This window comes from Triticum urartu, chromosome 1 (genome assembly GCF_003073215.2).
Source record: "Triticum urartu cultivar G1812 chromosome 1, Tu2.1, whole genome shotgun sequence".
NCBI classification, from domain to species: Eukaryota; Viridiplantae; Streptophyta; class Magnoliopsida; order Poales; family Poaceae; genus Triticum; species Triticum urartu.
Window position 1 is genome coordinate 79,900,958 of NC_053022.1, and position 19,168 is coordinate 79,920,125.

At 43.2% G+C, this 19,168-nt stretch overlaps 1 long non-coding RNA gene across 11 annotated transcripts; it reads left to right on the top strand.

The window, feature by feature from the left end:
• The first annotated feature begins 742 nt into the window (after window positions 1-742).
• Window positions 743-6,632, top strand: LOC125549107. Of its 11 annotated transcripts, none has more exons than XR_007301265.1 (10): window positions 761-1,517; window positions 2,079-2,351; window positions 2,452-2,517; window positions 2,735-3,253; window positions 3,366-3,474; window positions 3,584-3,663; window positions 3,839-3,942; window positions 4,447-5,878; window positions 5,950-6,018; window positions 6,123-6,632. It is a non-coding gene; the product is annotated as an uncharacterized LOC125549107 (long non-coding RNA). The 11 variants fall into 11 exon arrangements; XR_007301257.1 differs by having other exon boundaries at window positions 762-1,517; window positions 2,735-2,970; XR_007301266.1 differs by having other exon boundaries at window positions 743-946; window positions 1,419-1,517; window positions 2,735-3,663.
• The last annotated feature ends 12,536 nt before the right edge of the window (window positions 6,633-19,168 follow it).

Genomic DNA, 19,168 nt, shown 5'->3' on the forward strand with positions numbered 1-19,168 from the left:
GTAGTACAAGTACCAATACCAAATTAATTTATAATCTTTTTAGTCCTGGTCCTAGTGTTTGTCTGGTAGAAAATCTTGCAGAGGACCAGCTCCCGCTCCTTCTCTTGCTCCAGGTCCCCGAGGTGGTACTGGTGCATCACCCAATTAGTCCTCTGCTGATCGAAGTTCTTGTTGGTGTGCAGCACCAGAACCTTTTTGCTGCCCGTCTGCCGGCCGTTGACCATCACCGGCAAGGTATCGCTGGTGTTGTGCCACATCGTGTGCATGCCGCACTCCGACTGTATCTTATGACGCGTCCATATGCCCCTTTTGAATGCCCTGAAATTGCGCTGGAAGAAATGCTTGCTTAGGCCTCAAGGTGCTCGATTAGCTCCTGATCCGTGGGATCGAACTTGACGCTAGCCGGCAGCACCAGCCAATCCTTCTTCGACTTGCATGGATTAATTCCAGTTATATGGTACTCAATGTATGATCAATCGACTGTTTTAAGTGGATGATGAAAATTTTCGACAGATAAGTGGTACTCCAAATCTGAAGTTCAGAATACCCGAACACGCACCCGGGGTTCTGGTATCACCTTACGCGCAGCGTGTTGTCACATCAATTCAATGTGTGGACATGATGAATAATTTGATCGACATATACTAATACTGCTACTGTACTACTTACTAGTCGTATTTAATGTCACATTTTAATCATTGGTTTAAGTAACAAGTACACATTTGAAGCCTAAGCGTAACAGATTAATATTCTATTATCCCTCGGCCCTATAAGGCCCCCGACGCGCTCCTAACCTTCCGGCCGCCCCCAACCATCTCCAACCCCGGCGACCCACCCCGGCGCATCCCAGCCCAGTGCCGCCCTTCCCGGCGACCCCAACCCCGGCACGCCTCAGCCCCGGCGCCCCCATCCCCGGCGACCCTAGCCCTGGCGCGCCTCAGCCCCGGTGACTCCCATCTCGGGCCTCCTCCCTCCATCGCCGCCGCGCCTCTCGCCACCTCCCTCCGCCACCAACCCAGATCCCTCCGAGCACCGCGCGCCATCTCCTGCGATTCCCGCCACCGCCTGTTTCTAGCGCGGCTCTCCGCCTCCCAGCGACGACGAGGAAGATGACGGGAGATCTGCCCGTCTTCACGCATGGCACCCCTGGTCCTTGGATCCCCGCTCCCCTCCGGCGACCCTACTCGCTCGCCCGACGCTCGCTCCGGTGACCAGCCGCGCATCACACGATAGATCCCCAAGCTCCTTCACATTCAGCGCCGCCGCCACGCAACCTCATCTCCTTTTTCTCTTCATTACGACCAGTAGCCTGTAGGGGTTTCTTCAGCTGCGGTTCAACAAGAAAACCAGCGGCGGTTCTATCTCTTTCCTCTCTAATGCTCTTTATCTTACTAATTTGTTTTCTATTGGAACTGCAGCCCGAGGGAGGTTGGACGGACAGCATATTGGCGATGTTAACATCAGTTTGTTTATATTGAACTGATGATCGTGTATTACTACTGAAGTCAAGCAACGAGGTCTAGTTTGTTGAAATTACATATTTGGCTCGGTTATAGTTTATTCCATTGCTTTTCTTTTTCCATGCATTACTACTGAACAGAACTGAAGCACTTCTGTTTGAAAAATTACAAGGAGACTTCTGCAGCCTACTAGCGTGTTCTAGCTTGCCGCTGATGTGTATTCATGCCGATGAAGCTTGCTTGCCTAGCTGCTAGCCTGATTCTTGTTCTGTTATGGGCACCGTGGTTATTTGAACTTTAATTGCAGCTACTATTACAGTGTGTGCGTACATGACTGAAACTGTATGATGTGTGTGCCATGGTTACCTGAACTTCAATTCTAGCTACTATTCAAATCTAATACTAGCACGTACAAGACTGGACTCGTACTACTGCGTACTAGTGTGCCATTTTGCTTATTCTTTCCTTGAACTTTGCATGCGCTCTATTCTTTCAGAGATATGTTCAAAGCTAGTTCCTCAGAGGTGTATTCTTTCATAGATATGTTAAAGCTAATTCTTTATTCTTTCAGAGATATGTTGTTTTCATACTTTCAGCTCACACTATAGCTTTTTTCAGTTCAATGGATTCCAAAAAGGAAAAAAAATTGTGGATGGGTGATGAATCAACTTCCTGTACTGTTGTGCCATTAGCATTGGACGACCCCGACCACTGGCACCACTGCTTCCCTACCTCCTGCTTGCATCGCCATCTCCCGGTGGGGCTCTGCCGCCGGAGCACCCTGGCCGTTCACAGCCACCACTCCAGGCCGTTCAACGCCACCACCCCAGGCCGTTCATTGCCAGCAGCACCCTGGATCCCACCCCTCACCCTAGGAGTTTCAGTTATCGAGTGAGTTTCTGTCCAACTTGAGCTTTCAGTACAACTTGAGCTCCCTGAGTTGATCATATAATTAACTTCAAAATTACTACATGGTCCATGTATTTTACAGCAAGTCCATGTAGTACTACATGTGAAGTACAAAAATTACTGCTAGTGAGAGTTAATTTAAATCCTGGTCAGTTCATCTCCTCACAACATATTTACTTCTGCTCTGCTCTGATCTTTCAACTGAATTGTTGATGCTGCATCCTCTCTCTCATGATGTGATGTTGTTGCTCTCTCATAGCTAAAACATGGTCCCATAAACATCCTATAGCTGACTACAATCTGTAATTCTTAAACTACATGTTGTCCTGGTCCTTGAGCTGCTATCGCTCCACCGCCGTGTACAGGAAGTTCAACGCTGCAACTACAGGCCGTTCAATCTCTCCGTCGTGGACACGCCCCTTCACCTCCTTCTGGTTGCTAGTCATCCCGGTGTGGCCAGGCCGTTGGGTTCGCCGCCGCTGCGATCAGCAGTCCAACCCGGCCGCCCCAGGCCGTTCACCGTCGCAGCTCCCTGGCCGACTGTGTCGAGCCACCTTCCGCCTGCACCTTGGGCTCCCGTATGCGTCCCCTACCCCAGCAGGTGCACACGTCCCGGCCCACCGTTCCCTGTGTTGTTCTTTTGACCTTGAACTATATAGGATACAACTTTTATTTGATTTTCAGTTCACCTTTTCCGTTCTTTTCAGTTCATAAACTTTAATGTATTGATGAAATCCTGAAATATCATATGTGCACTCTACGTATTTGTTTTTATGCCTACGAACAATTCTTCACTTGTGCTGTTATGCATCAGTTTTGGTCACCAAAAAAATGGAGGTTTAGATATGACAAAATGGATTAGAGCACCATGTCCTCACCCAGAAGTATGAAAAAATCATTGCTTTCAGTTCTAGTAAAATGTTTTTTTTTTAAACTGGACTGCTGATTCTTTCTGTAATGGGCTTTATATATTATCTTTCCTATGTCTTACTGTAGGAAAATATGGTGGCCTTCAGCAAGTAATCTTTCTCTAACGGGCATCCTATGCCCGCGCCACCGAGAGCCTGATCCTACTTGCTGCGTGCTCACGACGACCACAAGCATCGTAAGAAAAAGGCTCGTTGAGCTGCACTTGTTTGTATTGTCGCTCTTCCTCTGCTCCTCAAGCGCCACTGCTGTCTCGTGCTGACCTCGACGCACCGACCATCGTCCAGGCTGCTGCTGGTTCGTGCTACATAAACAAAAAGAGTTAAAGAACATAGATGAGAGGAATTCAGTTCAGGAAGATTAAAGGGTAATGTTTAGAGATGAGGCTGAGGGATCTGGTTCAACTCCCATCACCCTTGTTTGGTTTTATGACTACTTGATCGATTACTAGAAGTTCAAAACAAGATGTAGAAATTCATTTTTCCTGTGTATATAAGTTGTAGAAGTTGATGCTTAATGTTCTAGTTCGTGCTCCTCTGCAGGTTAACCTCCTGGGATACACGAAGTTTCAGTTCGTCGAGAGGCTTCCTGGAGCTTCAAAACATTTCACTACTCCTTTTTAGGCTTTTTCAGTACATCTTACAAAGTGTGTTTCCTTTCATCATTTTTGTCTACTTAAAAGAAGTGTAGAAGCTTGAGGAAATACCCCCAAAATCATGTGTGCCCTCAGCACTCTTCTACGTGCTTGTTCTAATGCTTATGAGAATTATTCTTCAAGGTCATAATTTGGAGCTAGATAACTTTTCATAGATGATTGTACTGAAGCTGGGTGTTTAACAGAATTATTTCTCATAAGTTCGCAAATCACCTATTGGTTTGGGTTACATCTCATCCACATCTTCACGAAAAAAGTTGGAACTTGCATCTATATTTAAGTTCCGGTTACCTTCGGTTAATTGTACTGAACTTGGCTAATTGTAGCTTACTAGTACTAAACTTTTGTTCATGTGCTACCTTTTGTAAAGTTCATCTTGTCTAGTACTCCCTCCGTAAACTAATATAAGAGCGTTTAGATCATTACTTTAGTTATCTAAACACTCTTATATTAGTTTACAGAGGGAGTATATATTACTGCTGTCATTGATTGCAGATTTTGTTTTTGGGAATTCCACCGTTGATCCCAAGCTCCATGGGCATTTCATGCATTCGCTGGTCTGTGTGTGCAATTATTCTATTATGGAGATGTCAGTTCATTACAACGCTACTCCGGCTTTTTTCTCCTACAACAAGACTTGCATATGGCTACAGGTTCATATCAAGGAAGTTTAGAAAAATTGCAGCGCCTTTCAGTTCATTGTATGAAAAAAGCAAAGTTCATCTTGTCTAGTACAGGTTGCTGCTGGTGTCCGTTCATTGTCGATTTCGTTTTGGGAAATTTCCAAAACTTAATGCTGAGAACGGATGCAGTTTGATCTTGTGCAAGTTGGAAATTCCCTGATGCTGAGTGTGTCAGTACAACCCTACGTCACACAGGAAACAGTGTGTACATTTTTGGATTTAATTTTGGAAGGTTCACACATCCATATTAGTTCTCATTGTGGCCTACTTGCCTTTAGTTCCAAAGCCTTTAGTTCCAAACAAGTTGGGGTAGGCTAGAGGTGAAACCCATAAGATCTCGCAATCAACTCATGGCTCTGGCACATGGATAGTAAGCTTCCACGCACCCTTGTCCATAGCTAACTTCCTCTTGGTGTTCTCATTGTGGCCTACTTGCGGGGCATACGCGCTGATAACATTGAGAACCAAGTCCTCAACTACCAGCTTGACCAAGATAATCCGGTCCCCACGTCTCTTGACGTCTACCACTCCATACTTGAGGCTCTTATTGATCAAGATGCCTACGCCATTTCTGTTTGCAGCCGTCCCCGTGTATCACAGCTTGAAGCCGGTATCCTCCACCTCCTTCGCCTTCTGTCCTCTCCATTTGGTTTCTTGGACGCAAAGGATATCAACACCTCTCCTCACCGCTGAATCAACTAGCTCCCGAAGCTTCCCTGTCAGAGACCCTATGTTCCAGCTACCTAAGCGAATCCTCCTAGGCTCGGCTAGCTTCCTTACCCTTCGCACCCGTCGAGTCAAATGCGAAGACCCTTGCTCATTTTCCAATACACCCGGGCGCCGATGTAGCGCGCCACTAAGGATGCGACGACCCGATCCTCGCTCACTTGCCATCGTATTCGGATCAAGATATGGCGCGCCACTTGGGGGGTGACGGCCCGGCCCTTGCCCACTTTCCACCACACCCGGGTTCCGATGTGGCGCGTCGCTGAGAGGGTTACGCCCCAACAAAAATCTTTTGGGTTTCATCTCCATAAGAGTGGCTGAATTTTTACGTTGGCTCGCCAAGCCTATCACAACCCTCCTTCTTTACCCGGGCTTGGGACCGGCTATGTTGAGACAACATAGGCGGAGTTATCGGACATAATTTTGTAAGTTTAGAAAAAGCAATTGCTCAGTACATCACAACAGCTCTTCAATGCAAAAAGGATGGCTCTTCTCAAGTCAGCAGCTAACTGGACTGGGTAAGTTTTCAGAAATTCATTTTAGTGTCAAACATTGGTGAGATTCTGATTAAGGCTTTTGTCCATTCCAGTAACTTCAGGGTAGCTCAGTCAAATATGGCAGCTGTTCAGTAAACAACTTCAGTTGAGAAATCAGCAAGGTCTAATGCATACTGTCTTCTATAACTCATTTCACTGCACGGTTTCTTCACATGTTTGTTGTTTCCTAATTATCCTAATTCCTAAATGTTCTACTCAACTTCAGCGCCATGCTCAGTCCAACCCCGTGGCTTCAGGGTGCCCGAGTTCGTCGCGACCATCAGTTTGGAGACCTGCGTCACTGCCCGTGTCGCTACCATGGCCACCTGCATCACTGCGTGCTCCGTCAACAGCCTCCTGCACAAGGAAAAGCAACCGGAGTAGAGGCTTTTGAGATGCTCTGTTCTAGCGAGGTGGCTAATTATGTTTGTCAGTTTGTAATACTTTGGCCGCAGTTTACTTATGTATCTTTTTCTGGCCGGAGCACGACCAGAGCTTATGTCAGTATGAACTTTGATTGTGATGGTACTACAAACTCTATAATTACTTACCTTTTATATAATTCACTTGGAGTGCCCCTATTACCAACTATGGTACAAAAATGCACTGTGCTCACCATTTTATTTTAGTTCATCAGTTTGTAATACTTTAAAGAGAGGAGGTAATAGTGAACCATTCGGTTTTGTATTATAAAAAGTGTTAATGTGAGAAACTTCAAAAACATCTTGTTTAATAAGTTCTGCTTGTTCTGTGTATAGTATTTATTCAGCTAAAAAAGGTATGGTTCGTACATTCTGGTCGATCTTGTTGTAATCGTCCTTGTTTTTGTGTGTTTCCTGATGCAAGTTTTGTGGCCAGTCCAGATGGGAGAAGGTGATCCGTCCAAAGAGTAATTCTGTGACGTTGACGTCCAAGTTCTACAACTGATCCGTACAAACAAAAATGATGGTCCGTTCTACAAAGGAAAATTGGTTTAATTAAAAATATTGATCATGACAGAAATTCAAATTGTAAAAGTTGAAGCAAAAGGAAACCCCATGCAATTCAAATGGTAAAAGTACAAGTCATAAAATAAGAGAAGTCCAGAACATCGTTGTAAAAAATGTTTAGTTCAAAAAAAAGAATAAAAAAACATTTTCTTTTTGAAAAAAAACATCTTTCAGTTCGATGATATAAACCATGCAAGCACAGGGCCGACGATACAATAACATTCAGTTCAACAATATAAACCATGCAAGTTCAGGGCTAGGATACAGTAAACCGTTGAAAATTTAGGAGAAAAATATTACCTAAAAACAGAGCAAAGTATAGTTAGTGAAAACAAGCCTAGTACAAACCCATGCAAGCATCAGTACAAATACCTTTTTTCGGAATCATTTAAAATTACTCTACAAAAAATAGCTCGATACAAACATACGCATATATCAGTACGACTACTCTGTTTTTCAGACGAGAAAATAGCAGGATCCATCATGATGTATTCAAGATTACTCTTAAACGGTTGAAAAGTAGAGAAAACGTCCAACATGACTAAGTTTCGCATTTTCGATGGCTATCCAACGGTATATTATTTGCCCCATTTCGACAAACTTTTTAAAAAATCGCGTTCAAAACCAATTTTAACCGTATTTGAATTCATATTTAAACCGTAAGGAATTAGAAAAAACTTTATATACGCAAAAGTTGCGCATTTTCCATAGCTTTCCAACGCCGTATTATTTGCGTCAATCCGACAAACCATTTGCAAAAAAACAGTGAAAAACATTTCGCCCAGAATTTCACCGTTTTTCAAGTTACTTTTAAATCATATAGAATTTCAAAAAATAGTAGATATATGGAAGATGCGGATTTTCACAAGCTTTCCAACGCAATCTCATTTTCTCAATTCCGACAACCCGTTTGAAAATTAAGTCCAAAATACGATTCACGTTTTCGGTTTTGAAAAAAACGATTTTTTCAAAACTGCTCTTAAATCATAATTTTTTTTGCAAAAACAAATTATAAGATTGTAATGTGGATGTCAAGAGCTTTCCAACGATATATTACACACCCCGTTTCGACCAAAAAAAATTGCAAAAAAGTTTGAACTAAAGAAGACAATTTTTAACAGCAACAGAAAGCATCAGTTCAACCGCTCGAATTTCATCAGTTCAACCGCTTGAATTCATCAGTTCAAGTAGGGTAACAGAATAATATTCTGTTACGCGTAACAGAATAGCCCAGATGTATATATATATAATATATATAATATATATAAACACTATTCTGATCACGGGATCAGAATAATATTCTGATCACAACCTGAACTACCTGAGTAACGCGCCTGAACTTCCCTGTGTACTAACCTGACCTTCTGGCTATCTTCACAACCGTGGCTTTCCCTGCGAGTTTTTCTGATCATTCGTGTTGTTTGTGATGTAAGTGTAATGTGGACACGTTTTTTAGAGTCTAAATGATTGTTTTGATTCGGATTCTAGCACGTTGGCGGATTTGCTCTCGGGGTCGTGATGAACTTGTTTCTGTTACAAGTTTAATGCATGTTTTGGATGTTGTCGAAGTTCTGGAACGATGGGGATTAGGTTTTAGTACGAGTTTGGAGCACAAATTCTTTGTTATTTCAAACAAATTTGAAATCGCCCGTGTTCTTCATCCGCCCGAGATGCAACCCGCGCTTCTATTGATTTCTCGTTTTTCTTTAAAGTTTGCTGCCTGATTTGCGTACTTTAGTGAAATTCGAGGCTTACTAATCCGTAAATTTTAATCGGGAGGGTCCTTACGGTTTGATTTCTAGCGATTTGATGTTGGCACTCCTGCGGGTTTCTGCACATGTTATTTTAGCGGTTTTGAAATTTACCCTCTGGTCCTTTCAGTTGTCGAAAGGTAGTTGCCAGATCATTTCCAAGGGGGTGCGGACGTGTTGCAATCTTGTGGAGTTGATTTTATGCTTCGGACAAATTCGTTTGTTCATTATTTCTAGATCTTCTAATGGTCGTTGTACAAGCTGGACTTCTGCGTTTTCATACCTGAACTTCTTCTTTTCCTTCGTTGGATCTTGTCGGGGCTGGGGCGGCTCAGGATCGGGATCGGGGGAGGATCAGGTTGATCCTGTTGGGTCTGTCCGGGTTTCTGTGCTGGACTTCTGCGTCGTCATACCTGAACTTCTTCTTTTTTCTTTTCGCTGCAAGATAATGCAGCAAGTCCTTTGTATCAGAAACCCTTACTAGATTTTCTTCTGCAATTTTTGTTGTAGCTAGTGTGTAAGTGTGGAGCTGGACCACAGGAACATGCACCCTCTTTTTCCCTTAGTCTATGTTTTGGTATAGTTTTTTGATCATCCACTTATCTTTGGTAAGATCTGGACTTCTCTTTTTTTATTAATGGTTGAATTTCTGGTTTTCCAGATTACATTCCACATTTGCAAGGCGAAGGCGCATGGTGCTCTATATTTTTCTTTGTTTGGTTTCCTTTCGTATTTTTAATTCTTCAGATGTTCCTTTTTATACTTTTGTCTCGTGAGCAATCATGGGATTAGCCCAAGTATGCATGCACTTTTTCCAGATCATGTAAGGGTCGTTTGTAGAAGCTGGACTTCTATGTTCTTTATACGTGAACTTCTGCTTTTTCCTTCTTTGCAAAGTAATAAAGCAATTCCTCTGTATTTCCTTCTTTTTTATGTTACTTTTCATTCTTTGCATTTGTTTGGATTTTTTTGACTTAGTCCCGTGAACAGCCATGTAATTGGGCGATGGATGTGCGTATTTTTTTATTTTTTCTAGTATGTTATTTGTACTTATAATAGTTGTTGTTCTTCACTGAATAACTATCCTGAACTTCAGTGTGATAATTGTTTTTAACATGTTAAATTTGAGGTTGTTATTTTTTGGATTTAAATATTTTGTAGATATTGAAATCAGCATTGCGTGTATTGACCAATGCGGTAGCGCGAGGCCGAGCAGGGGGGGGAGGGGGGTCGGGCCCCCCTCCCCCTGCGAGGCCGAGACAGGAACGAGCCGGAGCAGGCGACGACGCGGCGTGCCGCGTCGTCGCATGCGGAGGCGAGTCCGTCACATCCGTGACGCCACTATCTATCTTAGGGTTTTTAGGGTTTAGGGTTATTATGGTTTAGTGTTAGATATGAACTTCATCTGTTTTTGTACTTGAACTTCTTCATTTTGTTTCTTATGGTTTATTTATTCTTATGCCATTACTTCTTTTATTAGAGTACTTGAACTTCTATTCTTTATTTTTTGAACTTCTTTCTGTTGTTTTTTAGGTGCATATTTATGTATGTATTTTTCTTCCTTTGGTAGTGCATTTGCCATCTATTTTTGGTTTTAAGGATATCAACAGTGCTATCGTGTGAAGTTATATAATTATAATAGATGCATTCAAATGGTGCATTCATTTATCTATAGGTGTATTTACTTTTTTAGCTGTTGGGGGGGGGGGGGGGGGGGGGGGTAAAACTGTAAATTCAGTGGCGCTGCAATTCCCACGACAGATAGGCATTAAGTGAGCATCTCCCTCATCACCACCTGTCAGAAAACCCCTCCCCCCTGTCGCTCGCTCTCTTCCCCCTCCCCGTCGCTCCGCTGCCTTCCTCGCCTCCAACTCCCCCTGATTTCTCTGCCCCTGGCCCCTGCCCTCGTGCTGGAGTAACTGGCACACGCCCCCGCTCCTATTTCTCCCCCACGCCCCGCTCTCCCTCGCCCAACCCGCTCTATTCTGCTCTGAAGCGAGGGCGGCAACTGCCTGCGCGGTTGCAAGGTGCGCGTGGCGTCGTGGGGAGTGGAAGAACCGCCGCGGGATTCGTGTGTGCGGGGGTTGTTTCGAGAGGTACAAATGCTGCCCCCCGCCCCCTAATGCTTGCTTTTAGTTTCGCCAGATCTGTCGAGTCTGCCTCCTGTGTGCTCTCACGTCCGCCTCCTACCCCCTTCTTCTGATGGTTTGATGGGAGATTAGGTAGGGTTCTTGTGCGTGTGGTGGGTGGATTCCATTCCCCCGTGGTCAGATTTGTCTATGAGATGCTTGTGTGTGCTATTTCTCCATTCAGAGTTGATTGGATTTCATTTCCCCTTTGGTGATTTCAGCATTTAGATGCATGTGAGAGAGGGTGTGGTGTGATGGTTCATGCTGAATCTGATGTATCTAATTGTCTTAGTATTGTTGATTTCGAAGTCTAGATTGTGTCTGTCACATGCTAGTTAGTTTCTGGATTCTTTTTTTGTTTGTGCTTGCCTATATGTGCTACTGTTCATGTTTTCATACTTGTTGATATTATCTAGTTGTTTCATCCTAGGGTTTCATTTAGTTGTTTTTTGTATTTGTTGTATGAGTTTCTACCTGCTAACTATATGCATTCTATCCCCTGTTTTTAGTATGTTGTTCTAGGGTTTGGAGTTTCATTCGTCAAGGGCGTTGTGTTGTCATGGCTTCCAAACCTTCTCCAGGTATCTTAATGTAGTTGGATCTTGTATTTTAAAGCAGTATTCTTATATATGTCTGCCCATATCTTCATTTAGTTTTCTTGTTGGACTGCCATTCTTATTAGTGTGAACTTCTAAGAAAGGTTATGTGTATGCTTTTTACCCTTAGCTTGAGTTAGTAGTGTTGCTTTACTTTTTAGTTGATGATTTGCAGGTGAAACTATGTCACCAAGTGTTGTTGGACTTCCCAAATGATTCATATTTATAGTGTATATCTTTTGTTTTTTTATTTGTTATCATGTTCATGGTATTGATATTTAGTTTGGCTGTGAAATACTATTTGTGGTCATGCTACATATTTTTTATGTGCTATTTTCTTGGGTCACATAGTTGAACTTCTGGTTTTAATTATTGTTTGTTCATAATGAAATTTGGTTGAACTTCTGTTATGCACATTTTGTGTTTACTACTTTGTTATATATCGTTGAACTTCTGGACATTCATGTTATATGTAGTAGCCCCTCTGAGTGTAGATTGTTTTTATAGTTAGTGTGTAGATTTTAGTTTGTTTGTTGTGTTTACTGCTTTGTTAGGTATTGTTGAACTTCTTGTTATTGGACATTGTTGTCAAAGTAGAAGTCCCTTTGGTGTAGGATTGTGCATTAGAACTCAACTGGCTTTTTACTTGCATTTTTTGTAGTTGGTGATGAGTTCAATAGTTCTGAAAAAATGCCTGCGATCAAGATGGAGCTTCAGAGGTTAATACTGATGCTCCAATATCTGATGCGGCTAAATCACCCATTATCCCTTTGACTTTGATTGCCGAGGTTGCTTCGAGCCTTGAGAATGTTTCAAGCCTCGAGGATCTTGCTTCTGCAGCTCTTGCTTCACCTAGTATGTGAAACCCCTTTTCTTTTCATTTTAAAGTTTTCAGCCATGTTTTTTTAGCTTGTTCATGTCGTTTGTTTTTGTTTTTCTTCATGACTTTTTTTATTTTTTGCTTCGATTTTTTGTGTTCTTTGCAGATGTGTCCACAAAGGAGGAAGCTGTGAACACCATCAACGATGTTTTATCTGAGTTGGGTTTATCAGAAAACCCTGCTGCAGCTGAGGAGGGGGCTCCCTCAGTCAAAGGTTGTGATTCCATTCCGGATCCTTTGTGCTCTCTTCAGATGTCAGAGACGCAGTCGCAGTCTGTTGATGGCACTGAACCTGTCACGCAACCCGAGGATGTGCCTTTTTAGCTTCTCCTGGAGGACCAACATAAGAGGAAGAAGCAAGAAATTTTTGACAAGAAGAGGGCGACCTGCCTTGAGAAAGGTTCTGATGTTCCTGGATCTGTTCATGCGGCTGAGCTCACTGTTGAGGAAGACGTGCCGTGTGGTAGTGATGGCACGGTTGTCCCTGTTAAGAAGAAAATCCAGAAGACTACTGCGAGGAAGCTAGTAGTTGGTGAAGTTACTCCTCGGAAGAGCCCACGTGTTTCAAGGCCTACAGAAGTTGTTGAAGATGAAGGGTTAGGCCTTGGTGGTACGCCACGCCGTAGTCATCGTGTGCTTGCCACTGCCGCGCCTACACCTTCTCCGCTTGGTGCTGGTGCATCTGGTAAGGGGAAGAAATGCGGCGTGAAGCGCCAGGTTCCACCTGCAAAGGTCAACAAGGGTGTGAAGAAGCGTTCTCGTGTCAATCCAGAGGACAAGGATGATGCTGATTTCAATGCTGATGACGAGGACGACGTCGATGATGCTGCTGCCGCTAATCAGGTATGAATGTCTCATGTTTACTGTTTTTTAGAGCATTTGTCACTGTTGCTGTAGTTTTATTGTTTTTAGCACTGCCTTGGCGTACATAGCTGACCTTCTGCTCCATCTCAATATAGACGAATAAATTAGCCGACGTGCTTTGCTTTTATGGTATTACTGCCTTTGTGTACATAGTTGGACTTCTGGGTATATACATGAAGAAATTAGCTCAACTTGTTTTGTATACATGTTTGATTACTGCCTTAGTGTATATGGTTGAACTTCTGCTTTTTAATTTTCCAACATTTTTGAAAGCATGTTGACTAGTGTTCATACATGGTTGTACTGCCTATGTAGACATAGTTGGACTTCTGAGATACATGTTTGATTACTGCCTTGGTATACATGGTTGAACTTCTGCTTTTGTAAATTTCCAACATTTTTTTGAAAGCATGTTGACTAGTGTTCATACATGGTTGTACTGCCTATGTAGACATGGTTGGACTTCTGAGATGTAGTGCGTATATGTAGGCATAAGTGGAATTTTGGTGAAGGTTGTGTGTCTCATTGTTCTGCCTTTTTTCCTTGTCAATGTATTTTTTCAGTATCAGCTTGTGCAGCGGCCTGAGAGGAGGAAGAGAGGAGGCAAAGCGCCCGAAGAAGGTGGCCAAGGAGGAGGTGAGGCGAAACGTTTTAACAAGACGGTTCGCTGCTCACTAGGAGAGGTCAAGACGTGTGCAAAAATGCTACAAGATAGGCACAAGGCGAGGGTTATCAAGGCTGATTTTGGTTGTGTGTTTGACTTGAAGGTTGATTCCAACATTTCTCGTCCTTTGATGGGCAACATCTACAGGATTGACCCTTCAACCATGATTTTGGACATGGGTGAGGTGAATAAGGTTATATGTATTACAAGTGATGCTATTCACCATCTCTTTGGGTTCCCTCAAGGTAATCATACCCCCTAGGCCCTCGAATGATGGTTTTGATGACGCTGTTATGAGGTTGAAGGGAAAGCTTGGGTATGCTAGGAGTGACGACATCAAGACAAAGGATTTGCGGAATATCCTCGCTGAACTTGTGAAGGATGAGACGAAGGATGATCTTGCTCTGCAGGTGTTTTACCTTATTGTTTTCATGAAGGTGGTTATCCCTGGAACGTCTACACGAGTGTCCAGGGAGGCAGCAATGGCCGAGAACCTTGTGTTTGAGGATATGGCAGACATGGACTACTGCCAGTTGGTTGTTGAAGATATTCGGAGTGTTGTTGTTAGGTATCAGCAAGGTACTAGCAGAGGAAAAGCTGTCATAGGCTGTGCCATCGCGCCGCTTCTTATGTATCTGGACTACCTTATCATTGGCAAGACGCCTAATATTGACTTAAGGACCCCTCACATCAATTTCATGGATCAGGCCAAGCTTCTTGAGCTTGCTACGGCTGACTTGGTCACGAAAGGTGATGATGACCCAACCAACTGGGTGTTTGGTAGACTGCCTGTGAGTGTTTCTATGCATTATTCTTTCCTTGAACTTTTGGTATTTTCTTGTATATTTTTTGTTCCCATGTTCCTTCATTTGTTTTCTGACACGTTGACTTTTGTTTTTGTATGCAGTGGAAGACACAGGCCGAGGTTGTGTTCTTTAGGGTTATCGAATGTCCTGTTCTAACTATGCCTCGTTCTGCCGGCCTAGGGAGTGGAAGTTCCCCAAGATTTGAATTCTCCCGGGATGTTAATACTGGTGCCCCCTGTAGATCCAGAAGGTTCTTCTGCCCGTGTGAGTGCTGCAGGTGGCGTTTCTTGCGAGGATTTGTTTGAAGCTGCCAATGTTTCTCTGGTTAGGATTGACAGTCTTCTTGAAACTGTTTGTGGGGAGTTGGCTCGTGTTCCTTTGACTGCTGAGCGTCTTAGTCGCGTTGATGGGATTCTTCCTCCCGGGCATGGGTTTGATGCCGAGTCTTCGAAGGAGGTCTTATGTATTGAAGCTAAATTTCTTGAAGAGCTTCGTCAGAGCACTTCCCACCTCCGGACTAGCGCTGGGCTGTTCAAGGAAATGCAGGATGCTCGTTGCAAGCCTTTTGAAGATGAGACAAGTGTTGTTGTGAGACAGATTCAGAGGCAGGATTCTGTTCGTTCGGGTCGTGAAGGAGGCCATGTGGAGCATACCAAAGAGGTTTGCACTAATGTTCAATGTTAAATGTTAGCTTTTCAGTTATTACTGTTTGTGGTCATAGGCGAGCATTATTGATTTGATGTGTCGTAAACTGTTTCTTTTTTAGCACTAGTGTTCCTAGGTGACCTTATCTGTTTATTGAACCAGAACTTCAACTGCTACAACACCTGAACTTCCATGACTTCAATGACTGGCCCTTTTTTGTTCCCTTTTGTATCTTAGAGTAGTTTGATATCTGACCTGCTATGTTTACTGTATTTTGGACTTCCATTATGTGTCAGTTGTGATAGCTGAACCTTCTCTGATTGTGCAATCTGAACTTTTGCTGATTAGGTATTTGTTTTATAAATGATTTTTTTTATTTTTTAGGCTATTGATGATGATGCTAGGGTTGAGGAGGATGTTTTACCTGCGCATGAAGCTGCTCCTGTGCATGAGGCTGCCCCTGTGCATGAACCTGCTCCGGCTAGTGGCGTAATAGTTGGTGAGGTTCATGGCAGTGAAAATGAGGTACCATTTTTCTTGTCCATTTTGTCTTGTTGCCCTTGAGACGGACTTGCTGCTCCTGTGCATGAGGTTCAGTCAGCCCTTTGTAATGACTTTCTGTTTCTTTTTGCAGCAGCAGAATGATGATGTTAGTGTTCCTCCAGAGAAGGTTGCAGACATGTCCGTCTCAGGCACCGGCTGCTCCGACGGGGTGGTCCTGACTGAACCTCAGTCGTCCATTGTCACCGAGGTTTCAAATGCTGATCAGGGCAAGACAACTGGAGACATCATTTTGGAGAAAGATGCTGTTGAGTCTGCTGTTGAAACTGGTGGTAGTGCTGCTGCAAGCCCGGAGAAGTCTCTGCAGCAGAGCCATCAGTTGATGTTAATGCTTTACAAGCACAACCAAAAGTTTTTCTTGTTTTAGATTCTCCAGCTGCTCCAGCTGCTGCTGGTGTCCTTCCTGACGACGCTGCAACGTCTGCTGGAGATGACGATGAAGATACCGAGAGCGATAGCTATGGAGAGGAGGTTGATCATTCCAGTGCTGCCACTGGTCTAGGCAAGGATCCATGAAGAGAGGAGCATGCTTCTCTCTTCTTTCCCCATTCCCTTTCCTCTTTGTTGTTTTGGTTTAGTCCATGATATCCCTTGTGAACTGCCTGTGTGGTCTAAGTTGAACTTCTGGTTTTGTTGTTTGTCGCGTGGGTTGTAAAGAATGTTAAGTGAACCTGTTTTCTATGTGAGTGGATGTTTGTAATGCATGGGTTGTGATGTCTATGATGCTGTGCTTTATCTTTTCTGATGTAGCAGCTGAGATGTGCTTATGTTTTGAATGTTTGTGCTTGAATGTTGGTCTTAATTGAAACTGTCGTGAATCTATGTGCTTTGAGTGTTGCTGTTAACTGCTATTTTCTTTTTGGTGAGCAGATAGTGACCTTGCTGTCGTGCGAAAGAAGGTTGATGACTTTTATTACAGTGTAACTAGGCTTAGGAACGACCGTTCCAAGAGGTGAGTGCAGCTGCTCAACATTTACATCATCCATGTACCCCCTGTGAACTGCCTGTGGTTTCATACCTGAACTTCTCAACTCTATGTACCTAAACTTCTTGTTTTTTTTGCTTCTCTGGCGCTGAACTTTTGGCCTCTTGTGTACTGTACTGCCTGTTGTGATATAGCTGAACTTCTGTGCTAACATGTGTTATGAACTTCCCGAGTTCCTGCCGCTTAACTTGTTTTCCTTTCTATTCGCTTGTTTTTAGATCAATGATTATGTTCCAAAACAAGGAGTGTGAAGCTTCTGTTCAAGAAGTCGCAACATATTTTGGTCCTTGCGGAATGCTTACATCTAATGTGGCTGAGTGTGCACTCTATTGTCTACGTGCGAAGTACCAGAGATCGGATAAACTCATCCTGCCGTATTGGGTTTGTGTAAGTCAACCATACAGTGATTTCTTTTCTGTTTTGTTCCTTACCATTTTAGTTAAAACTTGTTCGTCTCATTTTTGTATTTTTTCATATGTTGGTGTTGTCTGCATTATTTTAGGACAAGATTTTCAGAGGTCAATTTGATTCCCGTGTGAGGAAGTACTTCATGGCGAGTGGTCCAGATAGCATGGATGCACATGATTTGGTATGCAATATCTTGTTCTTTGTCTCTGTATTAGTTTTACAGTGCGATCCACTGTGTTAATATTTGTTTTATTTTTCTTTTGTACCGTTCTGATATTAATTCTCATTTTTAATGATTCGTGTGTTTATGATGCTTCAGGTTGTTTTCCCTACTTTTGACCCGCCTGAGCTTCCTGCTTCCATGGGTGGTGTCGGTCATTGGGTGTCGGTGTTCCTTGACGTGAAGAATTCAAGGTTCCAGCTTCTCGATTCCTACTATGGACCAAAAGATGAATGTGCGGTACACCTGTTTCGACAGATGACCGACAACATCAAGAGGCTTTGGAAGGATGCCAGCAACGACAGGGAGACACCCTTCAGTCCTATTAGCATCGACAATTTCCCTCTGGATTGGATTGATGTCCCCCAGCAGCAAAACAAGTATGAGTTCGAATTTTTCTCTTTATCACATCTGTTTAACTGTAGTTGTACTTAAGCTGCGACGTGTTTAATTCGTTGGCTTTCTTTTTCTGTCCTAACACTATTTCTTTTTACTTCGTTTGATGGCAGTATCGACTGCGGATTCTTCATGCTTACGAATGTTAATTCGTATCATGACGGGGTTCTTGCAAATTATTCCCATGAGAATATCAGGGATATCAGTAAGACGTGGCTGTACTCAATCGCTTCTTCTAACCTATTTGAGACAGACTTCCAAGCTCTGTTTGGCTACTACACATGTAACTATTTTGGAACTTGTACTGCTTACCTGCACTGCATCTTTTATTCTACCTGAACTTCATATTTTTCTCTGAACTTGGACTTCTGCTTGAGGTCTGGCTGGGCTGCTGGTTTCGGAAGGAGAGGAGCATTTTCTTTGTACATGAACTTCATTTCTATCTTTTTTAATTTTGCTTGTGTGTTTTGTTTTGCTTAAATGGACATGCGCATTTTCTTTTATAATTGAACTTCAGAGATGATGCCTTTCTATGGTTTTGTTAGCTGTAGTTGAATGATTTCCAGTTCATTGGTTTATCTTGAACTGTGCCTCTGGTTGTGCCTGAACTTCATTTAGTTTTTTACTGCAACTAATTTTTTTAGGTCAGCTTGAGTAGTAACCATGTCATCTTTATTAGTTGTACTGCACATTGTGATGTTCCTGAACTTCAGTTGTATTTTTAATGGTGATGTTTTCTCTTCCTTTTTTCTTTGACAGTGGATCCATTGGAGTTGACCGATTACCACTACTCATTCCTCAGGTCACAGGAATACCAGCCTAGGGAGGAACCGATGAGTACAGCTCTAATAGAAGATGATAGACCTCGGACCCTCATTCCTTCCAAGTTGGGGAAGCAGGCTGGTGGTATTCGTGGTACTCCAAAAACCCCGTGCTATAGGAAGGCTGATGCAGTCGAAGCAGCCGAAGCAGAAGTGATTTCGTCCGATGATGATTTTGAGAAGATTGCTTACCCGAAGAATGCTAAATGTGTTGCTGGTACTGTTGCTGGTAGAGGTGGGAAGAATGCTGTCATCACCAGGAGGAAACCGACAGTTGAGTCTGGGAACATAACTTCCTCCAAGAGAGCATCTAGATTGCCTTTGAAGTGGCGTTCTCCTGTCGTTCCCCTGAAAAAATACAGTTACCCTCATCTATCCGAGGCCCGGAAGTTGAAACAGTATGTGCTGAGTAAAGACGGTCTGGAGAAGTATTCTGAGTGAGTTACCCTCATCTGTCGCTCCCTTGCCTTGGAGTTGTAGTGTTTGAACTTCTGTTGTTGTATTGTCTGAACTGCCGTTGTTGTAGTATCTGAACTTCTGTTTTATGTCTCCTCTTG